This window comes from Cricetulus griseus, chromosome 3, assembly GCF_003668045.3.
Source record: "Cricetulus griseus strain 17A/GY chromosome 3, alternate assembly CriGri-PICRH-1.0, whole genome shotgun sequence".
Taxonomy (NCBI): Eukaryota; Metazoa; Chordata; class Mammalia; order Rodentia; family Cricetidae; genus Cricetulus; species Cricetulus griseus.
This window is the reverse complement of record NC_048596.1, coordinates 21,071,006-21,096,994: the sequence shown is the minus strand read 5'-3', so window position 1 is coordinate 21,096,994 and position 25,989 is coordinate 21,071,006. Positions and strand designations below refer to the sequence as shown.

The 25,989-nt window shown below is 46.1% G+C and overlaps 1 protein-coding gene across 20 annotated transcripts in view; it reads right to left on the bottom strand.

Annotated features, from left to right (window-relative positions):
• Sorbs1 (sorbin and SH3 domain containing 1) overlaps positions 1-25,686 on the bottom strand; it is a 226,232-nt gene extending 200,546 nt beyond the window's left edge. For 19 of the 20 annotated variants that reach the window (XM_035441856.1, XM_035441838.1, XM_035441844.1 and 16 more), the window contains exon 1: positions 25,558-25,686. The gene's annotated coding sequence lies outside the window, so the exon portion shown is untranslated. The remainder of the gene's footprint in view (positions 1-25,557) is intronic. The other variant, XM_035441839.1, reaches the window with a different exon arrangement.
• Positions 25,687-25,989: the final 303 nt, after the last annotated feature.

Here is a 25,989-nt window from a genome sequence, read left to right as displayed (position 1 = left end):
CAAGGTAGGCAGGACTTGGGGGCTTGCCACCCTCACTCAGACACTGAAATGGTCAACTGCAAAGCCTGCCCTATGTCTGAAGTCAGAAGGACACAATTCATAATGCAGGCCACAAGAAGCCCCTCGTGTTTAAGAAGTAGTTTCCTAGTTGCTAGTCATTCTAGCTTAAGCTTTGTTCCATGAAGGTAAAAATATGCAAATATATAGCCTGTATAGCCTAGGGACCCTGTTAAAAACGCAGGCTTTTACATTCCAATAGGGAATGATACACATGATAAATATGCAACACAAAGGGTCCTTCTGCTCCCCAAAATTTAGTAATAATAACTGATCTCACAGACCATGGAGGCTCCAGAACAGCACCCGGCAGGCACACAGTCCACATTTGAAACATCGACTCAGAACAGACTTCCCAGAGAAAGACCATCCCACCTCCCTACTTCCTATGAAAAGCTTATGGAAAGAATAGATGGGAGGAATCTGAGCTGTTAAACAAATCTCACCTCTTCCTCCCAGAGGTTGCTTCTGCACAGAATTAGGAAACCAGCTGCGAACATTTGGCCAAAAGCCTTTCCCATGACAACCCAACACCGCTGCTGCATCCGAGCCACCACAGCTGTGGACATCACCTAGACCTGCTTGCCATGCTAGCCACAGTCCACAGCACGGAAGGTCTCGAGGCCACACAACTGGTCATCCCCATTCTCCCAGTGGCCTTTTTAACTGTATTAAAAAGTCAATTTCCTGGACTTGCTATCTCTTATCCTGGAATGATCAACCCTGTGGCACCAGGAAGCTACAAAGGAAGCTGAAGTTATTGGGTGAAAGGAGGAGCTGCTGGGCTCCCAGACAGAGGAGCCCAAAGGGATCACAACCATCTCCTTCAGTGCAGAGTGGGGCTGGGCCTGTGACTCCCCTCTGTGCAGCATGGTCAGAATGATAGGGAATGTGGAGGGGAGAACAGAGACTGCTTGGGTTGATAATAAGAGAGCAAAGGTGGGGAGGGCACTAATTCAGAGGGAGTCTTAGAAGATACCAGTTGACCACACAGACTATGAAGGCCAAGAGAGGGGAAGAAAACTCTCACCTCTGCTTTTCAATGTTAATGCATTTCATTTAAGGTTCATTCAACTAATGTGGACCTTTTTTTTTTTAAAAAAAAAAACCCCATTCAAGAAATGCCTGAAAAGCTACTAAATGCAAAACACCGCACCAGGGGCTGTAGTGACAAGACAGGGGCCAGAGCTAAAGACAACATAAATGTCACAGATCTAACAGCAGAGATGAGGAAAATGTAATAGAAACCAAAGAGCAAGTGCCATCTTGGGAAGCCTCCCCAGCCCTCCCGAGCTCCACAGAGGCCATGCACCCTTTGCTCTGTGCCTTCTCAGCACCCTGGCTGCTCATCACTCTTCTGACTCTCCGAGTCAGATATATATATATCAAAGGTCTTGGCACTGGGAGGGAGGGAGGGAGGGAGGGAGGGAAGGAGGGAGGGGGAGGGAGGAGGGAGGGAGGGAGGGAGGGAGGGAGGGAGGGAGGGAGAACTGGAGTTCTAAGGAATTGTGGCCAGTGAGTCAAGAAGCCTTGCTGAAGGGCTGAGGGAACCAAGCCAGATCTTAATGGTTCGGACACGAGCAGTTAAAGCCTACTTCCTCCAAAGTGCCTAGACACATGTTAAATACAAAGTTGCTATCTAATAATTGCTTCCAATATAAATCTACTACTGAACTCACTTGTCTTAAAAAAATAGAAAGGCCAGGCGGTGGTGGCGCACGACTTTAATATCAGCACTCGGGAGGCAGAGGCAGGTGGATCTCTGTGAGTTCAAGACCAGCCTGGTCTACAAGAGCTAGTTCCAGGACAGCCTCCAAAGCCACAGAGAGACCCTGTCTCAAAAAAAAAAAAAAAAAAGGTATCTTAGGCTGTGGTGGTTCATGCCTTTAATCCCAGCACTCAGGAGGCAGAGGCAATTGCATCTTTATTAGTTCAGGGAGAGTTCCAGGGCAGTCAAGACTACACAGAGAAACCCCCCCCCCCAAAAAAAAAAGTATCTTCACTTTTTCACTTCCTACAGCCTTTTGCTTCTTAGATAGACAAACATAGTAATTAATTAGTGAACTAAGGAAAAGACAACTGCCTGCCAGTCTTGACAAGCACTGCTCTGAGACAGTGCAGCAAAATGAGGACACTCCATCTGTCTTGACATTTCCAGGACACACTGTTAAGTGATACAAACAAGTTAGCTCACCTTTCCCCCTTATGCATGAACCTTCCTGCAGACATCTTGGAAGAATACCCAAGAAACTAATAAAAAGGATTGCTTATCTGTTGAGTAATATAATTACTTCTGAGAAAGAGAATGTTACTGACTCTATGTTGGGTCAAAGAACAAACACTGGAATTGTACAGAGAAAACTGGAGTGCATGCTCACTCTACCTAACAGAGCCTAGGAAGAGAAGTAGACCCAGACCCAGTAGAGAAGCAGCTACTGCCATCCATGCATTTATACAGTGTTCTGATTTCCCAAGTCTGTGCACATCACATATTCAAAAGTTAATAATCTTTTATTAGACAGGGAAAGGCTTAAGAATTTAGCTCCCCAACTTTTTCAGATCAAAAGGGTCATCTGGGACCACGGCTGAATGGTCATCCTGTAGAGCTCCCCTAAACAGAAAACAAAATCACCCACCACTCATAGCACCTCCTCTTTGCAGGGCCCAAGAAAACAGCCTGAGTGGGGAGAGCTGTACATGGCCTAAAAAGGCTAGGAGTCCATGTGGGGCTGCTAGGATGGAGGGACAGAGGGGAATATAAACAGTGTGACACAGACATAGAGCAGCTCAGGTTTTACACAATCATGACAACAAAGTGAGATTGATTCAGGACTGAATTAAGCTCTTTATATTGTTTCTACTTAAAAAGGAAATGTATTGACTACAATCCTCCTCACAGATTTATCTTCCCTGACATCAAGCACATTCATAACCTATTTTAAATTCCAGAGGACAATGGCGGGTTCAAGAAAGTGAATAGCTGAGGGTTTTGCCAGGCTGTTTGAGACACTGGGCCGAAGTTTCTCTGACTCTTAATTGTTCAGGAAATGGGCACATTGTAGTATTTCTTTTTCTTATCAATCAACATCCAGTTAGAAGAATGCATGTTGGGTTGCCCAACCTGGAGGCAGGTCTCTCTCTGGAGTTGCTGCCAGGACCCGTTTTAGAGACTATGCATGGTGTCATTTCATAACTGCTCCCTTCCAGATGTCACTGCAGCTCCTGAGGCTCAGGCCTGAACTGCCAGACTAAAGAGTACCTCACCTATTTATTCCAGACTACATCTGGTACTAGGGCCACTGTCCTTTCTAAGCCTGCTCAACCGTCTCCCACTGTTGAACCTTCACAGACTGCTCCATAATGCTTTATGGACTGCTGTGCCATAAAATTTATCATCCAGCCAGGGACATTTAAAACTGGCAGGGGCACTGTTAGTAATTACACTGGGAGAAATGATAAAGCCACCCCCCAGAAAACTAAAAGGGGAGGCCACCCTCCTATAGGATCAGCCCAATCACCATACCAGAGCTTGAGTTCAAGGTCCCCACCTTGGGATCCCCTCCACCTCTCTGTCTTTTGCATCCTGACCATATCACAGGGTCACTACCACAGTCTGCAGTTGCTCCGAATGCCTTATCTATGGACATCTGCTCACCCAATTTCATCTTTCTGCTTCCACCTACTACCAGTCTATAATATCCCCTCATCCATCTATGCAGATGTAAATCTTTCCCCCAAAATACAAATTATTCATTACTGGATCAATTCAACAAATATTCATCAATTGCTTATTATGTGTCTGGCAAATGAAAAACAAAACTAAAATACTTCTACAACTCATGAAACTCCTCTCTCTCTCTCTCTCTCTCTCTCTCTCTCTCTCTCTCTCTCATGTGTATGTGTGTGAGAGAGAGGGTGGAGAAAGACAGAAAGGGAGAAAGAGAGGAAGAGAGAGACAGAGAGAGAGAGACTGAGAGAGAGAGAGAGAGACAGAGAGAGAGAGAGCATGAGAGTTACCCAGATATGTGTGTGCACAACACTGGAGATGGACACCGTGAAGTGTCAGAATCATACTTTTCATTCCACAAAGCCATGACATTAGAGACCCCCACAAATGCTGATCACCCCACAAATACTAAGTGAAAAACTGACATGAAAGAATTCTACTTACTAAGTCTGAAATGAGTGTGGTTGGTTGGTTTTATAGAGCTAGCTAGGGCTCAAACCCAGGACCACAAGCACTCTATACAAGCAGTCTATTATTGAATTACATCCATAGCCCTTTCAGACATTCCTAATGGTAAGGGCATTAATTTAATAGAGGAAAGAAAGTGAAGCTAGCTGGATACAAGTTATTTCCATGTTCATGGAGAAGCAGCCCAACCAATTCTCAGCAGCCTGAACTGGGCCCTACCTACCTCTACCTGCTTAGCTCATGTGTAGCCTTGGGCCACACAGGCTCTCACACCTTGCTGGAACTTCTCTTCCAAGTCCCCAACTACTACCACCGGCCCTCCCTAAAATAGTGAGAAGCCCAAATTGCACATAACCAGTCAGGTACAGCAAAGGTCTTTGAAGCTAAAGTTTCTCAGACAGGCCCTTCCACTCACCTGTACAATATATTGAAGATCCCAAGCCCCCAGTAGGCCAGGTTTCTTAACCTCCACGTTATAAGGACAACTCTTTGCTCTAGGGGACTATCTTATACACTGTAAGAGATTTAGAAACATGCTTAGTCATGCCAATGGCACCTCCTAAATGATAATAACCCAAATATCTCCAGATATTGTCCCCTACAGGTGCAATTACTCCTGGTGGGAATCATTGAGGAATCCCTAAATGTGCCATCCCATTGCACAGTCAAGTCACTGCAATCCATAGTCCAGTAAGATAGTGTGGGGTAAAGATAGATAGAGTATTAGATTGAGCAGGCCCCGGGCTATACTTTTGATCTTTATCCCCACCCTCCCCGCTTTTTGGAGATGGGGTTTTCTCTAGTGTAGCCCTGGCTGTCCTGGAACAAGCTCTGTAAACCAGACTGGCCTCAAATGCAGAAATTCAGCTGCCTCTGTCTCCTGAGTGCTGGGATTTAAGGCGTGTGCCACCACTGCCCAGCTACACTTAGAATCTTAAAAGCCCAACTGTTGAAGATGTAGTCCCCAACCTGAAATGCTATTAGGGAATGGTGGAATCTTTAGAGGGTAGGGCCTCACGAAAGGCACAGAGGAACACCCATGAAAAGGAGACTGGGCCCCAGACTGTCTTTCTGTCTCCTGGCTGCCATAACAAATCAGCTTCCTTCTTCATGCGCCTCCACCATTCTGTGCTGCCTGGCCTTGCTGACAAGGCCATGTAGCCATGGACTAAGAGACTTCTGTACCTATGAGCCAAACTTCCTCCTTGTCAGTTTATTACCCCGGATGTTTTATCACTGTGAGGGGAAGCTGATCAGCACACTGGGGTTGGAGTCTTGGCTCTGTCTTACAAATTCTACGACCTTAGGTAGGTCACAACTTCATAATTAGTTCCTTCACCTGAAAAACTATGGGGTAGGGCTACTTCATGATGAGGCGATGTAAATTACAAAAATGACACTTAAAGATTGCCCTGTACAGTGTCCAATCAATGAAAGCTTCCCTGATGAAGCCTACGGTTCACTCTTCTATTTCTGTGGCTTTTGATCTTTCCCCTTCTTCCTATGCGCCTCCCACCTGTTCAAAGCTTTTGGTCTGCAGGAATCCTTCGGGCTGGTTCAAAGGCGTCTGAGGTTAAAGTAAAGGAAGCACACGGATGCATGCTCACACACACAGAGGACAGACAACCCTTGCTCACACCAAATCTCAGGACAAAGGTTTCCATTGTTGTCTAAATACAAACTTTTCCACAGGGAGCCTTAAAATAGCTCAAGGACCAGTCTTCAGACTTCCACTTCTCATCTCCACTCTGCCCCTGACCTCAGTATATCCTCTCTCCTTTCTGTGTCCCAGTTTTCCACATCTATAAATCAGGGGTCTAGCCATGATGAGCTCAGAGTGCCCCCAGAAACAGTTACTAGAGCTTTGAACTACACAGGAATGAGGCAACATGAACAGGAGTTAAAGCCATGTTTTAGGTAAGTGCTTAACTTGGGCATGAGGGTCATAGAGGCAAGTAATTCTCTTTGCCCTACATTTCCAAGGCAGCCAGCAGAATAACAGGTATTTATTGCCACAGGAGTTGGAAATCCAAATAAAATGAAATACCATGCCACCACTAAGACCCTAGACAAACAGGTTCCTCCCTCCAACCCTACAGCCTTATCTGTGGCACGGGATAATAACAGAGCCCAGGGAAATGATGAAAGGGTTATTGTCCTACTGTGCTTTTTGTTCCTGTGATAAAACACCACGACCAAATCCAGCTTGGGAAAGAAAGGCTTCATTTGGCTTATAGGTTAGAGTCCATCATGGAGGGAAGCTGTGGCAGGATTTTGAGGCAGAAACTGAAGCAGCAACCATGGAGGAATGCTGTTTACTGGCTCACTTTCCCTGGCTTGCTCAGCTACCACCTGCCCAAGGGTGGCACCATTCACCGTGAACTAGGCCCTTGATATCAATCAGCAATCAAGAAAATGCTCAACAGAGGTCAACTTGATAAAAGTAATTCTTCAATTAAGGGTCCTTCATCCAAGTGTACCAAGCTGACAACCAAAATTAGCCATCACAATTATGAAGGTATGACCAGGAAAGCACTTGAAACATCTAGTATACACACTGAGTATTCAGAAAGTGTGCTGGGCATGGTGGCGCACACCTTTGATCCCAGCATTCCAGAGGATCTCTGAATTTGAGGCCAGCCTGGTCTCCAGGCTAGAAAACAAGTAAGCAAGCAAACAAACAAGAGAGAGCATGGCCTGCCTGTCTTCTTCCTGGACTCAATACTCAAGGACTGTACTACAGATCCAGCTGTTCTTTCCTCTGAAAGTCTTCTCTTTCTTTCCTTGCATTCCCCATACTCCCGAGGCTCTGCCAGAAAGCCTTCTCTGCCCAGTTTCCCAAGATTGGCCCTGGGGGAGGTGGCAAGTCCAGCAGGTCTTTAACCTAACCATTTCCTTTCTGTGAGTTCAAGAAGATTAACTCCTTCTCTGCTCCACCCCAGAATGGAGCACTTAATTTTCAACACTGCCATACAATGAGGCTTTACATACCCATTATGTCAGTCTCCAAAGCACCCTGAAATGTAAGATGACTCAAACCAGGTCACCAGAGTGCCTGCCCTGCCTCCTGCCCATTCCATGAGGACAAGGAAAAGGACTGTGTGGTTTCTTTTCTTGCCTCCTTAGGGTAGCCCCATAAGTCCCCAGCCCAGATCCTCCTCTTCTCAGAGCCCAGGACTGTGATGTCTGGAGGTTCAGAAAGAAGCCCAAGCCACAAAGTGACTCTCCCAGGCTCAGGAAAGGAAGAAGTGACCCAAGGTCTCTCCACTGGTTCAGGGCAGGCTGGAGTGAGAAAAGGCTTTCTGGGTGCTTGTAACTGCATTCTCTCCTTTTGGACTACCTCTCCTTCCCTCTTCTATTGGTCCTTCAAAACTCTAAGATCCCTTCACAAGAAGCCTGCCCTGACCCCCACAAGACTCCTCTGCACAGGCACCACTGCATGGAAGCCATCAGCCTTCCAGCCAGCCTACTGCTGTCACCCTACTGCCAGGGCCATAGAAGCATGACCTCACCAAACCACAAAATGACTATTGTTAACACGGCCATGTCCCTTCTACCTTCAACCTTGGCATTGGCATTCATCCCAAAAATACCCAGGTACCTGTTGTCCTTGCACTTGAAATTCTCCTTGCTTTCAAAGTACAACTTAAAAGGCACCTGCCCTGTGAACCCCACCCTCCCCCTACCCCACCCACTTGCCTTGATCTCTTTGCCTGGAATGTCCTAATTGTTCACAAGTCCATGTCCCCTCATGTCCTCCCAGAAATCCTGAACTTCTTGAACTGACTCAGCTGGGCCTCCCATAATACCTTGTACCAAAAGGATGACCACTGAATGGCTTCCACAGTGAACTGAAATAGAATCCATCCAGCTCTTGGGCCAGTCTGGGCTCCTGGGTGGCCTCAAGCTCCCTATATCCAAATGACCTCTTACTGTTCTTCCAAGATTGGATTTGGGCCCAGACTGAGTCAAATGACCTCTTATCATTCTTCCAAAATTAGGCTTTCTTCTTTAATTACACCTTATCTAGCCACACTCAATGTGGATTCTAATTACATAATTACTTCAAGTTCTGGACTTAAAAACAAAAACAAAAAGAGAAGAATGAGCTTGATTACACAGGTAAGGAAACACACTAAATATGCACACTTATACTGTGTGTCACTTTCTTGTGCATATGCAATGTTGTAGCCCAGAAAGGGGTTCTAAATCACATTAAGATAAAAATTACACTAGGTACAGAAAAATAAGAACTTCAGTATGGTCTGATGAAAGTCTTAAACAAAGGTAACTTGTCCTCTATGCAATGAAGAGAGGGACCTGTGGAATCTTGAGCATGTTTGATTTTTACAGCATGGTCCCTTCTACCCAACACTGCCACCCCTTGTGAATCCTAGGTATTCCTTGTGCTGTGACCTCCCAAGGCACCTTTGCACAATTCTCTTCTTCCCAGCTAGCCCAGGTCTGTCCTGCCCAGACTTTCCCATCTGGTATTCTCCATTCCCAAACACTCCAAACCAGAGTAGAGAGCACCTAGCATGCCTTCCTTCCCTGCAATCAAGGGTGTCCTGTCCTCCTTGAGGCTTCCTTGTGAGAGCCACCTAAGGAATCCAGAACCACAGGCCACAAAACCCCCAGCCTTGTTATAGCATTACTTCCATACCTAACCTTGCCTTTGCACAAGCCAGTTCCCTGTCTTCTACTGGGAATGCCTTCTGCTGGGCCAGCTCCCACCCCTTCCTGTGTGTCTTGTCACCCTTGCCTAGCACAGTGCCTATCATATAAAAACGTTTTCATTTGCCTACCTCTTCCTGAGAGCAATCGTCACACTTCCAACACATTTTCCTATTAAATAGCTTTAAGCAAATTTACTTATGAGCTAACTACAAAATCTGTAGTTAGGATATCCATGTATTTCTTTTAAAGAATAAACAGAACTTTAACTTGTACAAGTCCTTTTTCTTGTACTTCAGTGGATATCTTGAGGACTCTGCTAGGAAAGTGGGGTTGTTGATTTATTATTGGTTGTGGTGGTGTATCATTTCTTTGTTTTCCTGGAATCTTGCATAAAACCCAAAACTTAGCAAATAATTAAACAAACTCACATACACTACAGATAGCAGAGCACCTTCTGTGAGCCAGACACTTGCTGGATGTGGCCCTGCCATTCTCCTCATGGAGCCAACAGACTGACAGGATGGGCAAACACAGCAGCTGAGACAATACTATGAAGAATGTTCTGTCCAGTACTACAGAACCAGGAAAGGCTAAGAGGTTAACTTGGCTTGCAGGGCCAGAGGAGGTCTCCCTTAAGCACCTGATGAGCAGCTGAGATCTGAGATGAGCAGAGCTAAAGTAAAGGGAGGGAAAAGTACCTGAAGCCAAGGAACCTACATAGACTGAAGCCCTGTGGCTGGACGGAGAGTAGTAAGCACTGAGACTCAAGAAGTCAATAAAACCAAATGAAGAAACAAGCCCTAGAGTCTCCTCCACGTGTCCAAAAGTCCCCTCCCAACCTCCAGCCTCTGAAGGAATGGCTCAGCACTACCCTAACCCTAACTTCAAGACAGATCAGAGCAGGTAAGCTCTTGGGTACCCACAGGCTTTCTAACCCATTTTTTATGAGAAGCACAGGAGCTCCTAGAAGATTCTGGAAAACTACGAAAGTTGCCATAGGTACTACCAATCATAGGCTCCTGGCAGGTTAATAAAGTGTTAACTATTTTACATATTCCAACAGCAGTCTCTCTGCCTGGCCTACGGTAAAAAGAAACACTGTATTCCCTAAATTAAAGACTCACTCAAAATAAATTTGAAAGCAGGTGCAGCCCACAAGGTTTGCACCCTGCAATCAAGGGTGTCCTGTCCTCCTTGAGGCTTCCTTGGGAGAGCCACCTGAGGAATCCAGAACCACAGGCCACAAAACCCCCACTCTGCTGGAGCTGAGGAAGGAAAAATTATTCGCAATGATGCTTCAGGTGAGCATTTAAAGAGCCCAGAACTTTAATAATTAAAGATAAAACCAAGAACATGGCCTGTCATGCAGGCTGGCTGGCAGCCGTGGGGCCTCCCGAAGCAGCTGTCTTGACAAGGCACATACCTTCTATCAGTGTGCAGGGATGACTAATATTTCCCATTTCCCAAGGGACCTCGCCCCCTCACACCTGCCAACGCTGGCTCACTTATGCACTATGTCCCACAAAGCAAACACAAAATAGTCCGCAAAGGCCTGCCACTGCCTTGGTCAGGGTTTGTAGGCCTGGCAATCTGATTTTCAACATCCATCACCAAACCGTGCGGAAGCCTGAGGCTCTCCCAGCTTCCTCCAACTACTCTAATTTCAGTCCCTGCTGGGACTTTGCTTTCTCCAGGGCCTCTATTCTTTGTTCTGCTTAAACACAGTTCCTCCTCTGGCCTTAGCCTCTACCCAGATCTCTACTGACCAGGCCACTAGGGCAGAGATTCAGATCCTCCCAGCTCCAGTTCCTGCCCTCCCTACCACATCCCTACCCTCAAGATTGTGCCAGTCCCCTGCCACAGACTGTCATACTCACCGTCTAGGAAGCAAGGCCAAGTGCAGGAAAGCCCGCAGTGTCTGTGCTGCATTGGCCTTGGAAAGATTCCCTATTAACAACACACTGGGGAAATGTCCCCATTTCCAAGTTGGCTTGCTAAATCAACTATGAGCCATGACCAATACCCTGTGCTCACAGGAGACAGTCAACCAACACTGGCATTGCCCTTGCCCTGACAAACAGACAAACTCCAAGCAGAGAGGAGCAATTCACAAATGAATAACCTATTTGTATAACAAAGAAGGAAAATGCTCATGTGTACAGCCACCAGGTACTACACAGTACGTAGGCAATATGAGACACTGTTTGGTTTCTGCACTATATGACCTTTCATACTGGGAAGCCAAGCTCAAAGGTCAGCCTACAGGCTGCTGTCAATAATCAATGCAGAAGGTACTATATAAATGAGTAATGAGCATTCCTATTGACCTGCAAGCAGAAGGGCAATTCTGGAATCTACTAAACACCCATTCCTATTAAGCTGCCACACAGAAGCCAGAATGCCCACCTCACCCAAGACAGAACATCAAGGCAAAAATGGGAATGGGCTGACGGTGCCAGTTTCAGATCAAACTTTCAGTACTTAATACCCCTGAGCATCAATCAGCACTAGGGCAACCTGTATTCCTTCCCTACACTGAGAATTCAAGTTGTTGGGAACAGTCTCCCTACAGGTCAGTGCTGGCTCAGCCATTTATAGACATGAGCCTCAGATACGTCACCAAACCTATTGCTTGCCCTATGTTCCCAACTTGGGTGAGACATGATGCCACATCCTTCATGCATGTCTCAAGTGCCCTTCCTGCCTGACTCTCTCCACTCCCACCTTGTCACAACAAATAAAGCTATCCTGCTTCAATTCCAGAAACTCACTATTGGCTGCCTGTCAGGGGAGACAAGGACCCTGCTCACTTGGTGTGAATGAGGAAATAAATTTATGAAGGTGGAACCCTGCCTCACTCCCTCAACATTTACTTAATGAATGAATTGAGACTGTAGTGGTGCTGAGGTTAAAGCCAGGCCCCTGCATGTGTTACATCCTTAAGCATATTACAAGTTTGGTTTTCTGTTTTGGGGAGTTTTGATTTCTTTTGTTTTTTGTTGTTGTTTTGTTTTGGGGTATGTATTTGTTGTTTGTTTCATTGTCGCCGTGTGTGTGTGTGTGTGTGTGTGTGTGCGTGCGTGCGTGCGTGTGTGCGTGCGTGCGTGCGTGCGTGCGTGCGTGCGTATAGCCAAAGCTGATAGACATCAAACTGTAATCCATTTCTGGGGTTATGGTTGTGTACTGCCCACCAGCTGCAGGACACTTGTTTAACTAAAGTTCCATACAAAAGCAGGGCTCTACCTACCATCCCTGAGACCATATCAGAACTTTCTCTTCATTCAACCTAGCACTATGGAAATCTCCAGGAATCCACAGGATGACCCCAACTAAGAATCTAAGCAACAGTGGAGAGGCTACCTTAAATGCCCTTCCCCTATAATGAGACTGATGACTACCTTAAATGCCATCATAGAGCCTTCATCCAGTAGCTGACAGAAGCAGAAGCAGAGATTCACAGCTAAGCACTGAGTCAAACTCCTGGTATCCAGTTGTAGAGAGGGAGGAGTGGTGAGCAGGGGGGGTCAAGACCATGCTGGGGAAACCACAGAAACAGCTGACCTGAGCAAGAAGGAGCTCATGGACCCCAGACTGACAGCTGGGGAGCCAGCATGGGGCCAGGCCAGGCCTCCTGAATGTGGGTATTGGTTGCTTGGGCAGTCCATGGGGCCTCTGGCAGTGGAACCAGTATTTATCTCTGGTGCACGAATGGACTTTGGGAGCCCATTCCCTATGGAGGGATACTCTCTCAGCCTGGATACAGGGGGGAGGGCCTGGATCCTGCCCCAAATAATGTGAAGGACTTTGATGGTTCCCCCTGGGAGGCCTCACCCTCCCTTGGGAGTGGATGGGAGGTGGAATGGGGAGGTAGTGGGAGGACAGGAGGGAGAGGGGACTGGGATTGTTTTTAATTTAAATAAAAATTAATATAAAAAAGAAGAGAAAAGAAAATGAGCTATCCCTAGAGCAGTGTGCTACTTCACTTAGGCCTGCTGGCAAGATGAGTCAATCATGGAAATGACATCACCAAGACCTGAAACCTTAAAGAACAGACCAAGCCCCAACGGCTAAATGACCCAACTTCTGTGCCTTCTCTCATACAAACTCCTTTGGTGCATATTTCTGTTCTAGAGTGTGACGTGACCCCACTCCTCCCAGAGGGCAAACAGAGATGAGGAATCTGCAGGGTCAAGAGTAAGGTCAGAATCAGGTGGGATAAATCAGGAAGAGTGAGACAAAAAAAAGATCCAGGGTATGTGTGACCAACTTGAGGATTCAAACGACTCTGTGAGCACACTGGCGTTTTTTACAGGACCAAAGCAGCCCCTGGCTTTGAAATCTTCAGTTCTGCCCTGCTCCAGGTGGTCAGTGGGTCTAGGAAAACAGCTTCAGCAGCCAGGATTCTTTTTCTAGTCTCCAGTCTCCTATTTGAAGATGCCTCACGGGCTCTATAACTTCTGCCCTTGTTAAAACAAATATGAATCTCTGTAAGGATTAGTGGGTTGAAGATGGTGCTCCATTGGGAGAATGCTTGCCTAGGATACACAAAACACCACATAAAACCAAACATGATGGCATGCCTGTAATCCCAGACTTGAAGGTAGAGACAGGAGGATCAGGAAGATCGAGGCTAGCCTGGGCTACACGAGACTGTTTCATCAATGACTATGACCAGCATTTACTGTGACAACTATGTCCAGGTCCTAACACGTGCATTATTGCATTATTCCCTGACGTCTTATTATTTTCTCAACTGAAGAAACTGGATTGTTCTAAGGCTCAGGCAGGAACTAGGAAGCAGCAGAGCCAAGACCTGAACCAAGGATCCTGCGAATAACCCACACTCCTACTCACTCTCCACTCCTGAGTGACATGCAAGGAGAGAGCCACGCTAAGCAAGAGACCTATTATTCCATCCATCCCACGCAGTCCATCCAACCTCATAACCTTAAGCAAATGACTCTGTTGTCTTCACTATAAAGCAAAGCTAGTCACAGATGTATGGCATAGGAACACAAGTCTTAGGGCTGTAATCCCGTCTGCCTGGAAGAACTGCCTGAAATGAATCTAGCATTCTAGAACTGTGCTGTCCATAGAATGGTCACCAAGCACAGACAGCCACTGAACAGTCAACTGTGGCGCATGTGGCTGAGGAACTCAACTTATACCAGTAGTCCACTTCAATGAATTTACATAGTCACAAGCAGCTAGTAGCTACCACACTGGACATCTAGCCTATAAATGACAGGAGAGCCATGCCATTTCCCTTTCCCACTATATTCCTAGAACCAAGAACATTCCCTGGTACTCAAAACTGTCCATTGAGCAAATACAAAGCAAAACTCTTTCCAGATACTTCAATCGCATTTCATCTCCCTTAGAGGTATTGATTCTCCAGCATTCCTGTCAGTGGGAGGAGAGCCTTGTCTGAAAAGGTGCCCCAGGCCTCCCCACGCAATCTGTCAGGGAACCACCCACACCATGAAAAGTCTTCAGTGGAGCCAATCAACCCCTGGAACTTCCACTTACTAGTCCTAGCACATAGCTTAGAGGTGTAAGACAGTCAAAGTAAGCTATGAAAGGCCTGTAAGTGTTTTTAAACACTTATCTATATGTAATTTATAACTCTGTGTAGATACATATCTTTTTGTAATTCATTGTCAGAGCTAAAATGATATCCATCTTACATTATAACAATGTGGGGCTTAGTGAACAAGTTCATGACTACAAGCTGGCTAGAGGAAAACAGTTCTCTAGGGTTAGAGCTGCCATCCTGAACCATTAGCTCCACTGACCTCAGTAACACATCTGAACTTCTCAGCTGCATGAGTGGCCAGGAAACGCGCTAACATGCAGACCTTTTCTCTGAGAAAGCTCTGTAGATTCTGGCAGACAGATTTGGATTATCATATTCTTTTAAGTACTCCTTGGTAGAAAAATCAAGCTACTATAAATCTCTTATGCGACAAGGACTGTGGAAGACACCAAAGATAAAAAGATGACTATAATACCTTCCTGCAAGGCAGCCACAGTCTAGAAAGAGTAAGACACAAAATATATGAAGGACTTACTCTATAAGACATGGAGCTAAGCTTTAGAGAAAGACATAGAGCCAATGTTACACCACATGAGAAGAACAGCAAAACACTACATGGCTGCCTGAGCAGTGACCTCTGGAAGAATCCTAATATTGTGCTGTCTTAGTTTAGGATTCTACTGCTGCAATGAAACACTGACCATAAGGCAAGTTGGAGAGGGAGAGGTTTATTTGACTTACACTTGCACATCACAGTCCATCAATGAAGGAAGTCAGGTCAAGAACTCAAACAGGGCAAGAATCTGTAGGCAGGAAATGCAGAGGCCATAAAGGGGGACTATTTACTGACTTGCTCCTCATGGCTTGCTGAGCCTGCTTTCTTATAGAACCCAGAACCACCAGCCCAAGGATGAACCACCCACAATGGGCAATGCCCTCCCCCATCAATCACTAATTAGGAAAATGCCCTACAGGCTTGACTACAGCCTGATCTTACCAAGGCATTTTCTTTTCTCTACCCCACTCCCACCCCTTCCCAAGACAGGGCTTCTCTCTGTAACAACTTTGGCTACCCTGGAACTCTCTTTGTAGACCAGGCTGGCCTTGAACTCACAGAGATCCACCTATACTACCACCACCTTGGTAATGGCTTGAAGGCATTTCCTTAATTCCCTCCTCTCGGATGATGTTAGCTTATGTTAAGCTGGCATAAAACTATCCAGCACACATGCTTTGCACACAGCAGCTCCTCAGTACAGAGAACTAAGCCAACAGCTGACCAGGCAGGCTGAGTAAACTGAGACTCAGATAGGTTAATAGACCTCTCAAGGCAACCCATGTGGATACTTAGGGGGCAAAACACAGCTCCTGAGCCTCACCACTCATGATCCCAACATTCCACAATGGTGCTTCATGGTACTTTTCCTACATAGTATGAGAAGAGGCAGGATCTGCTGTCTGTGGTTACGTCTATTTCAAAATAAACCATGATTTATTTTTGTAAAATTGCATCTTTGGGTCTGTCTGGAAGTCTAATGACTGTATGTCTACTGCCTTTGAAACATGTATTCAATTGTTTAGCAACCATCTCAAGCCTGGGGTTACATCAGAGTGGTAGAGCACTCTGCTAGAATGCCTAAAGCCCTGGGTTTAATTCACAGCACCACAAAACTATGTGTAGGGTGGGTATCTCTTGGGCATATACTCAGTATCAGGAAGCATAAGCTTAACAGCTTGACTAAAGAGACAAAATAAATTTCTGATAAAATCAGAAAGCTGAACATTTTTTCCTCTATCTCCTCCTCAAATACCACTAAAAGAACAAAAGCGAAACTCATTTTTTAATGGAAAAAAAAAAAAATAACAGCACCCAAGATATGCCAGCAGAACCCAGAGAGACACAGTTCATCACCATGCAGCAGCTGACTTGGGATCCTGCTTTGTCTACTCTGCTAAGTGCCAGCTGGGAAAGGAACCACTAAACAAGTGGCCAACCCCTGGCACAGGACCTGAGGAGTGCTGGGAACTAGAGGCATCAGCACTTTGAAGAGGAGAAGCAGGACGGGGTAAAGCTTACTTTCTGAAAGTTCATACAAGGAGACATCAGACCCGGGTTCCTTTCTTGAAGCTCAAGTGGTACTGTCAGTCAACAGAGGACTCGGACTCAGCCAAGGGAGGCATCTCTTAGAAGACCATGGGATTGAGTGGAAGTCTTCAGATATACAGAGAAAGAGACAGACATAGACAGAGAGACAGATAGACAACAGAGACAACAGGCTGAATACTCTCCAAGAAGACCTTATGAAGAAAGCCCCAGAAATACCTACTGATACCTAGGTTATTTGGGCAAATAAATAAGGTCATCATCTCTGCTGGATGACCTTACTGAGAAATTACCAGGTCCCTCTTGGGTTCCGCAGATGCCTGATCAACATTTAAGTGGCCATCCTTAAAATATAAATGAACAAGGAAGGATCAGCAAACGTGGAAAGATGGCTCCAATGGGAAACACTGCAACCAAAATAAGCAGAAAAGAGGGACTCAGAAGAAACAAAGACAATGCAAAGATCAGCAGAAATTTTCCAAAAGTAAAAATAAAGAAGCCAGACATTGTGAAGAATATCTGTAATGCCAGCAAGGAGACAGGTTGGAGGGTCTGGAGTTCAAGTCCAGCCTAGGACATGGAGGGAAGGGAGGGAGTAGAAGGGGGAGAAAGAGGGAGGGAAATGTTTCAGGAACTAGGGCATGTAAGACATGCACACATACTTCATGTAAAAACATGAATATAATGCTGGGTGGTGGTAGTGGTGCATGCCTTTAGTCCCAGCACTCAGGAGGCAGAGGCAGGCCGATCTCGGTGAGTTTGAGGCCAGCCTCATCTACATATCGAGTTCCAGGATAGCCAGGGCTGTTATAAAGAGAAACCTTGTCTCAAAAAGAAATAAATAAATAAATAAATAATAAAACATAAATATAGACATTTAAGAACTGAAAAAGGATGAAGATAAAGATACTCCTCAAAAATATAAAAATAATAAATTACAACTGTTTAAATTATGAACTCAATCAAGGAAGTCTAACTAATAGGACTTCCAAAGATAAAATACAGGAAAAAAAACTGAATATTCATATTGTGGTAGTTTGAATATATTTGCCCCCATAATCTCATAGGGAGTGGCACTATTAGGAGACGTGGCTTTATTGGAGGAAGTGTGGTCTTGTTGGAGAAGGCTAGACGGCATATGCCTTCAATCCAGATCTTGAGGCTGGAGGGTACACTTTTAATCTAGGCCACACCTTGTGTACCTGAACCTGGGCTTCTCTAGTTCAAGAATGCCTGGAATTTACGTATCTAAAGATGACCCTGCACTCCTAATCCCCAGGCGTTTCAAGTGCTGAGATTACAAGCATGCATTATCATACCTGGCCTAGACCTTTTTAAAAAAAGGAAATTTCAAATACTGAAAATGAGAAAAAAAACCTAAACATTAACAAGCTCCCCATAAATGATCAAAAATAAAAATGGTATACTAAGCCGGGAAGTGGTGGCACACACTTTTAGTCCCAGCACTCGGGAGGCAGAGGCAGGCAGATCTTTAGCCTAGTCTAAAGAGTGAATAGATAGATAGATAGATAGATAGATAGATAGATAGATAGATAGATAGATAGATAGATATAGATAGATAGATATTAAAAAAGAAAATAAAAATAAATAAAACGGTAATAGAAAATGTTTTTCAACCAAAAAGTCTTGAAAAGCCAAGTACTAGTAAAGAATAAGACCATGGTGTATTCAAGTTTGAAGTGATCAGTTCCCACAAACTCTTTCAGAAACATCTGCAGGAATAAGCCAAAAGGTCAAAACAAAGGTAGCAACCCTGGGTTGATTCGAAGCAGAAGTCATGCCACAGGACTACAGGTCAACAATGAAGAACAGTGAAGGGTGGCGGGCTCTAGAAAGGAAGGCTTGGGGTGGGGAGTGACAGTATGTGACAAAATAAAAACAAACAAATTACTGTGTAAGACTTTGAGGGTTAAAAAAATGTGAAGTAAGGCCATTAAGTCAGTAAATTATATAAGAAAGTACCATTAAAGTATATTGTAAGACTCAACCATACATGCTACTGGCTCAGTCAAAACAATGTAAGTATTAAGTAGCAATATAAACAAAAACTATGATGTTGCCATATTGAAAGGATGGGAAAGAAAGGCTGAGATTGGGGAGAAATAGTATGGAGAGAACTAAATAGTATCAGGAAAAATAATAAAGGGTATTAAGTAACTGTGATGGAAAAAATAATGGCCCCTCAAAGGAGTCCACATCCTAAGCTCCTGTACTAGCTAGGAACATGTTTAGCTACCTGGCAAACTGGGAACTGAGGTTGCAAATGGAATCAAGATTGCTAATTAGGGGGCTGGAGGGATGGGTCATCAGTTAAACACACTTGCCCTCTTTCAAAGTGACCAAAGTTCACTTCCTAGCACCCATATCAGGAAGCTTACAATTGCCTAGAACTGTAGCTCCAGGGGATCCAACACTCTCTTCTGCTCTTCTGGCTCCTGTAGGCATCTGTACACACATGTGTGCACACACAAACACACACACATGAGGGGGGGTGGATAAGTAAATAAAGGAAAAGAAGAAATTTCTACTTTTAAAAAGTGCCAATCAACTGATGCTAAAAATGGGAGACTATCCTAGATTATCCAGGTGGCCATGGTAATTATCAAGCTCCTTAAAGGTGGAGAGGGAATCAAGTAGCAAGAAAGTGCCAACCACAGCCAAACAGTGGCAAAATGGCTCAATCTGCCATCACTGGCACTGGCTGGGGTGGCTAGTTTTATGTAGACTTGACACAAGCTAAAGTCATCTGAGAAGAGGGAACCTCAATTAAGAAAATGACTCCAAGTCATCGGTGGTGCACATCTTTAATCCCAGCAACACTCAGGAGGCAGAGGCAGGCAGACCTCTGAATTCAAGGCAAGCTTGGTCTACAGAGTGAGTTCCAGGACAGTCAGGACTACACTACACAAGAAACCCTGTCTTGAAAAAGAAAGAAAAACCCTCCATATGATCAAGCTGTAGGCAAGCCTTCAGAGCATTTTCTTAATTAGTGATTGAAGTGGAGGACCCGGTCCATTGTGGTGGGTCCTGGGTTCTTTGAGAAAGCAGGTTGAGCAAACCATGGAGAGCAAGCCAGTAAACAGCATCCCTCCATGACTCTGCATCAGCTCCTGCCTCCAGGTTCCTCCCTGTTTGAGTTCCTGTCCTGACTTCCTTCAGTGATGAACGACAGTGTGGAAATGTAAAATAAATAAACCCTTTCCTTCCCAGCTGGCTTTTTGGTCATGGTGTTTCACTGCAGCAATAGAAATCCTAAGATACTGGCTTTGAAGATGAAGAAGACAGCCTTGTGAAGAGAATGCAGGTGGGTTCCGAAAGACAGCATCAGCGAGCAAACAGGCTCTTCTCACAGTAAGCACAGTCCTGCCAGCACTGTGATTTTAGCCCTATAAGACCATTCCTAAAAGAGGCTAATGTGAGCCTGGGTCACTGAGTATCACTGTTTGTGGGACTTTGTTCCTACAGCAATGGAAAATCCTACTCAGTGACTAACTCTAGAGAATGGGTTACCAGGATGATACTGCCTTCGTTATAAATCTTCACATGTTTCTTGTAGTTAACACTACAGTTTGTCTGTCTCTCTGTGTGTAACAGATTCCTCCCTCACAATATGGGGAACGAAGACCAGGAAGCCAACAAAAATAACAGAAACAGGTGAACAGGGGAAGAAATGCATGTCTCTCAGATGTGAGCAAGTCTGAAGTCAGACACTACAAAAAGAGGCAAAGGCCACTGGTGAGGGAACAAATCCTAGTGTGAGAAGAGCCCAGCCTTGAGCACGTAGAGGAGCCAGCAATTAAGGCTGCAGGGTAATTCTCAACACTAACAAGTCTAGGGTCTGCCCTGCTCCTGGCTTCTCCAGCTGGGTTACAGACTACTGTGAACACTTGGAGAGAACCCAAGGTAAACAAACACGGCATTTTCCTAGTCTATCAATTGTATTCAACAGCAAAGCAATTTAAATATGTTTACACTAAAACCAGCACAGATAATATGGAGTTGAATACAAAATTCAGGCAGATTTTTCAGTATAAAAACTGGAGACCTCAAGGTACTTTCTTGCTTTTAAGGATTACTTTTAGATACTGAACTCACTGACCACTGAGTGCCAAGCTTCCCAGTGTTGCAGAGGACCTGAGTTCAATTCCCAGCGCCCATGTTAGATGACTCACAACTGCCTATAACTCCAGCTCCCCGGGATCTGATGCCCTCTCCTGGTCTCCAAGGGCATCTGCAGACTCATGTACTTACATGCACATAGATAGGCAGCCAGCCACACACAAAAAAAAAATAAAATGAAATCTTTAAAAGACTCAGTCTTATAGAAGGATGTTATAATGCTCACCAATATACTTCCCATCATAACATCTAGAATTTCACACCAGCAACATGTTGGTGTGTGGCTCTGCCCAGGGTGGGCACAGGATATACCTGAATTCAAGGGAAAGGTGGTGAGCATCTTACTCTTTCCTAAAGGGTTCTGCATCCTGCTATAGTCAGTTTGGTTGGTGTAGCCTGGGAAACACAAAACCATCACTCTGCATTCTCCCTGGATGGGCTCTCTTGGCAGTAGTCTGCCAGCTTCCTACCCCTAAGCATTGCATTACTAGACTCAAATCCACCATCAGCCCCCACACTGACTAAGCCTTCTTCTAAAACACATGATTGATAATTATTTCATTGAAGGAAGTCAAGAAACAGGATATATCTCTTGGGACAGGGTGTCCCTGGTGGTTCACAATGTAAGGGTGGAAACTTTTTCTACTATTATAGCTGGTTTTGTTTGTAAAACAATAACCACATGACAGAGACTGGGGGGGGGGGGGTTCTAGAAAGAGCCACTACTGACCACAGACAAGAGAAGGGAGAAGAAAATCAATGGAAGGCCACACAGAAATAAAAAGCAGTTTAATTAGGTTTGCTTTTTGTTTTGTGTGTAAAATACATATTCAAAAAGACTAAACTGCTTTTAAATGAAGAACAGAGAACATGAAATTTTAATGAGACAATAATACATTAAAGCACACTAGAAAGATATGTTATTAACAGGATGAGGGAAGAGAAGAGGGAGAAGGACACAACAGGAAGGAAAAAACAAAGAAAGGATAGAGGAAGGAGAAACAGGGGGGAAAAAGCCTCAAAAGCACCAAGATATAGCACTTCACAATGTGCCTGAAGCAGGAGTGATTGAAGAAGCCATGGAAGAGACCTAGAGAACTGGCCAGAGGAAGGCATGCTACTCATGGCTGGTGGCTTGGGCCACAGACTTCCAGTATTATCATCTTTTATCCTTGCTTTGGATGGTTAATGCTCTGGTTATTGCTCACTGAAACACTGTGAGGCTTATGCAGTGAAGGTCACAGGCCAGAGCCTCCCTACCTTCCAAAGACAAGGTTCAGGAGCTCAGTCGTCTCCAAATCTCCCCTCCGCAAAGGCAGTACATGGAATGCTCTCTCATAAAACATATGATGGAAGTCAGAGAAAAAAATGCTGCCTGCATTAAAAAGAGATCCATACCCTGGAAAACTTTAGTTTTGTGCTGAAAAAAAAAAAAGGAAAAAAAGAGAAAGAAATGCATACACATCAAAAAGAAACTAGAATTTCAGCAGAATAAGGCTCAGCTCTCACATACACACCCCACCCCCTGCCCAGCACACCTGACTCTCCTGTGTTTAAGTTCTGCCTGCTCCAGCTAAAGGTCTTGCTTAGTTCTGAAAAAGCAGCTTCGAACTCATTCTACAATCAGAGTCAGCAGGGAGAATCTAAGGCAAGATCAGTGCATATAACACCTCCCCAATACCACACACATGAGCACACGCACGTGTGTGCATGCGCACGCGCACACACACACACACACACACACACACACACACACACATATACAAACACATACATACATATGCATGCATACAGACCCTTGCACATACACATACACCCATACATACACACACACACACACACACACACACACACACACACACACACACACACATATCTAAGCGAAGGGGCTCTGCTCCTTATTTCACTCTCCACTCCAAGGACACAGGAATGCTGGCTCTACTCTTTTCTACACTTTTCTCCCTCCCTTCTTAGGCTCCTCTCACAGAAGGGAGAGTTTCACTCTAGAACATAAGACCCAGATTCACACCCCCATCTGCATCCTGACCTCAGACAAATGGCCAAACCTCCCAACACTCACTCCTCAGTGATGGCCACTGAATGGGTCAATCATAGAGGAAGGTCCCCTGCCCATGCTCCCAATATTGAAATGTTCACCTGTGTAAGCATAAATAAAACATAGATGAGGAGAGAATGAATTACAGAAACGGCCTCTCCTCGGCAATCTGTCACCCATCCTCCCCTCCCCCACACACCAACTCTGAGGTCTGTGTCTCTCACTCTGGATCATTCTGAATTATTTACTATGCTAAAACCACATGAATCGCACCAATCAAAAAAAAAGGTAGTCTGAATCCAACCAAAGCCCGAGTGGGAAAGTGCTTTTTCAGTCCTGTTGCTAAATACTGAGAATTTAACATCCAGCTAGCAAACAGGAAAGAATCTAAATTCGCCATCACAAAATGTACTTGTGAATTTAAAGTAAGTAGTGCTACTGGGAACCTAGAAAGTCATTGCTCTAAAGCCTCCCACTTCACTGACAATAACATAGAATAAAGCACAAACCCAAGGCCCAGACACGACTGATCAGAACCAAAGCTGGCCATGCCACTTCTGGCCCAAGCTCTTTTTTTTTTTTTCTTTTTTTCCTTTTTTTTTTTTCTCGGATCATCCATTCCTCCTTCACAAACAGGCTAGTTAAATCCTAAACCGCCAGTGGCCACCCTCTGCTTCCACACCCAGAGAAGGGCCCAGCGAGAGTGGAACTGGAGTGACCAGGACAATACCAGTGCCATACAGACAAAGCTCTCTTCCCTGGACCCTATCGGTCCACACTCTGCTGTGGGCACCCCACTCTATTTTGGAGAAGAAAAAGAAGAGCCGAGCGAGTCTTTGTTCTGCCAGGAAGAAGCAATTTTCTTTTCTCCTTTGCCATAATTCCAACTCTATCCCAATATTCCCAATCTCTTCAAAAAGTTTACAGAGAAACTCTATCACTATAGCAAATAAAAGCTGGTAAGAGAAAGACAGGGCCAACAAAGTGGGGGGGGGGCTGTACAGAAGAGGGTGGTGGCCCTTCACCCCACAGGGTCAAAAGCACTTCATTTCAGCTACTAATTGCCTGCAGAGAAGTCACCAGACAGTTATCACAGGTCCTCAAACTGAAAAATATACCATCTTTGACCCCCTAAGAACTACCCCTTCCCTAACCTCCAAATGTGCCCAGAGCAGGAGTGGCCCAACAGACAGACCACCCTTTCCCCTCAGGCTCTAGAAGGAGACCTCAGGGCAGGGCTGGCATGGAGTTATTTAAGGCAGTAGCATGAGGGTGGGGCAGAAAACTGTTGGCAGTATCTTCCTCCTCCACCCCTCCCCCTCACAGCCAACACACACACACCTCACTCTGTAGACATCTCACTCACCAAAGGCTGAAGCTAGAGAATCTCCAAATGTGTCTTCTGTCATTGAGACTGCTGTCCCCTTTTGCTGTCCAGCCCACTTTTAATCCATCCTTCAGTCACCAACAAGCTATCTTTCCAACCAAAAACACACACTCAAATCTAAACAGGCATTCAAAAATCAAAGAAACATGTGGCCAGACAAGCCATCTCTGGCCTTCGCCTAGGAAGAAAAAGGGCACACCAGTGTGGAGGGCTGAAGGGTGGGAAGATGCAGTTGGAGGCCTAACATGCCAGGCAGGTTCTATGATGTCTCTAGATGAACCTCCTACCTACTGACAGTGAAATCAATTTGAGCAATTTCAGTAGGTTGGCCCTGTGACAACAGGGGCATCCCAGAGCTCAGCGATTCAAACAAAAATCCAAAGGCTCATCCAGAACATGCTGGGAAAACCCTCGGACCGGATGAAATGAGCCCGCTCAGAGGGATCCCTTCTGCTTTTATGTGGCAATGCATAATAAATTCTGTCTGCCCGGAAAAAAAAAAAGCATGCACTGATGAATTTCAAAGCCCTAGTACGACAACCAGGATACAGAATTCGACAGCACATCGCCCTTCAAAGGAACATAATGACTTTAAGCCTCTTCAGCCTTCTATCTTGAATGTCATTGCCGCTTATCAGGGAAACCACGCTGGAAAGCAGGGAAAGACTGCCCGGGACATAGGAGAAAGGAGTAGCTTTCCGTCCCTTTGGCGATGGGCTGCCTAGCGAGAGAGATGCTGTCATCTACTGAAGGATGAAGGGGCCTGGGCAGTGAGCGAAGGTACCCCCGGACACACACCCACCACCACAAGCGGGTGCGGGCGGGGTACGGGCCAGCAGCATGTAGTCCCTGCGCCCATCCAGCCACCCTCTGCTTTGGGGATGGAAGGGGAGGGAGGGTGCTGATGAATGAACACACCTGAGATGCCTCCATCCCGGCCGCTGGCTCCCCCCTTCCACCTCTGGCCGCTGCAGAGGAGACCCTCGGTAGTTTCACTTTCCAGGCAAAACCCACCCGGGCTCTCCCTTCTCCAGCCACCCACACTGCAGCCAGCCTGAGGCGGGAGGACATTCCCTCCTATCAGAGGCCATGATCGCAATTACCTCCACCTACCCAAAGCGAAAAGGCATAAAGAAACCTGGAATCCCTCAAGCTCCCTGCGTCCTAGCAACTTTCCTTGAAGGGACTGAGTGGGGAGACACACGGAGCAGCCGGGAGGCACGGATCGGCAGAGGTCCCCCGCGGCCACCCGGGGATGCTCTGGGGGAGAAGGCCCCCCCAGGTCCCTCCAACCGCTGGCCCTTTAAAAGCACCACCTCCGCGCAAGGAACAAAGGCGCCGCTCCGGGGGCCCGCTGCGCCCGCCCGGGAGCCCCCTCCGGAGAGCGCGGCCGCCACCCGCTTACCTCGCGGGTCCCCGGCGAGGGCTGCGCGCGTCCAGCCCGGCTCGCGCTCCACGCTGCAGTCAACCCCGCTCTGTTTTTCTGCTACTCGGAGCTGACTTCACCGACACTCCGCGGCCGGCCAATGGGCGGCGGCGGCCAGCCCCTCATTAGCATGCCCTGGAACCGTCCACTCCGGCAGCGCCCAGGGGGCGGGGCCTGGCCGGCCGTGACAGGAAGGGGCGTGTGCGCCAATGAGGAGGCGAGGAAGAGCCCGCCGCCAAGCCGCCAGGCGTCCCTGTGAGCGGGGCGATCACGCGCGCGCGCGCGCGCCCCTGCGCCCGCTAACCCTTTCTGCCCTGGCCTGGGCGCTAATGCCTCTAGACTCCAGTCCTCTGGTCTCTCTAAGGGTTTGCCCACAGGGAGCTTGAAAGGAACCGTAAGCATAAACCAGCA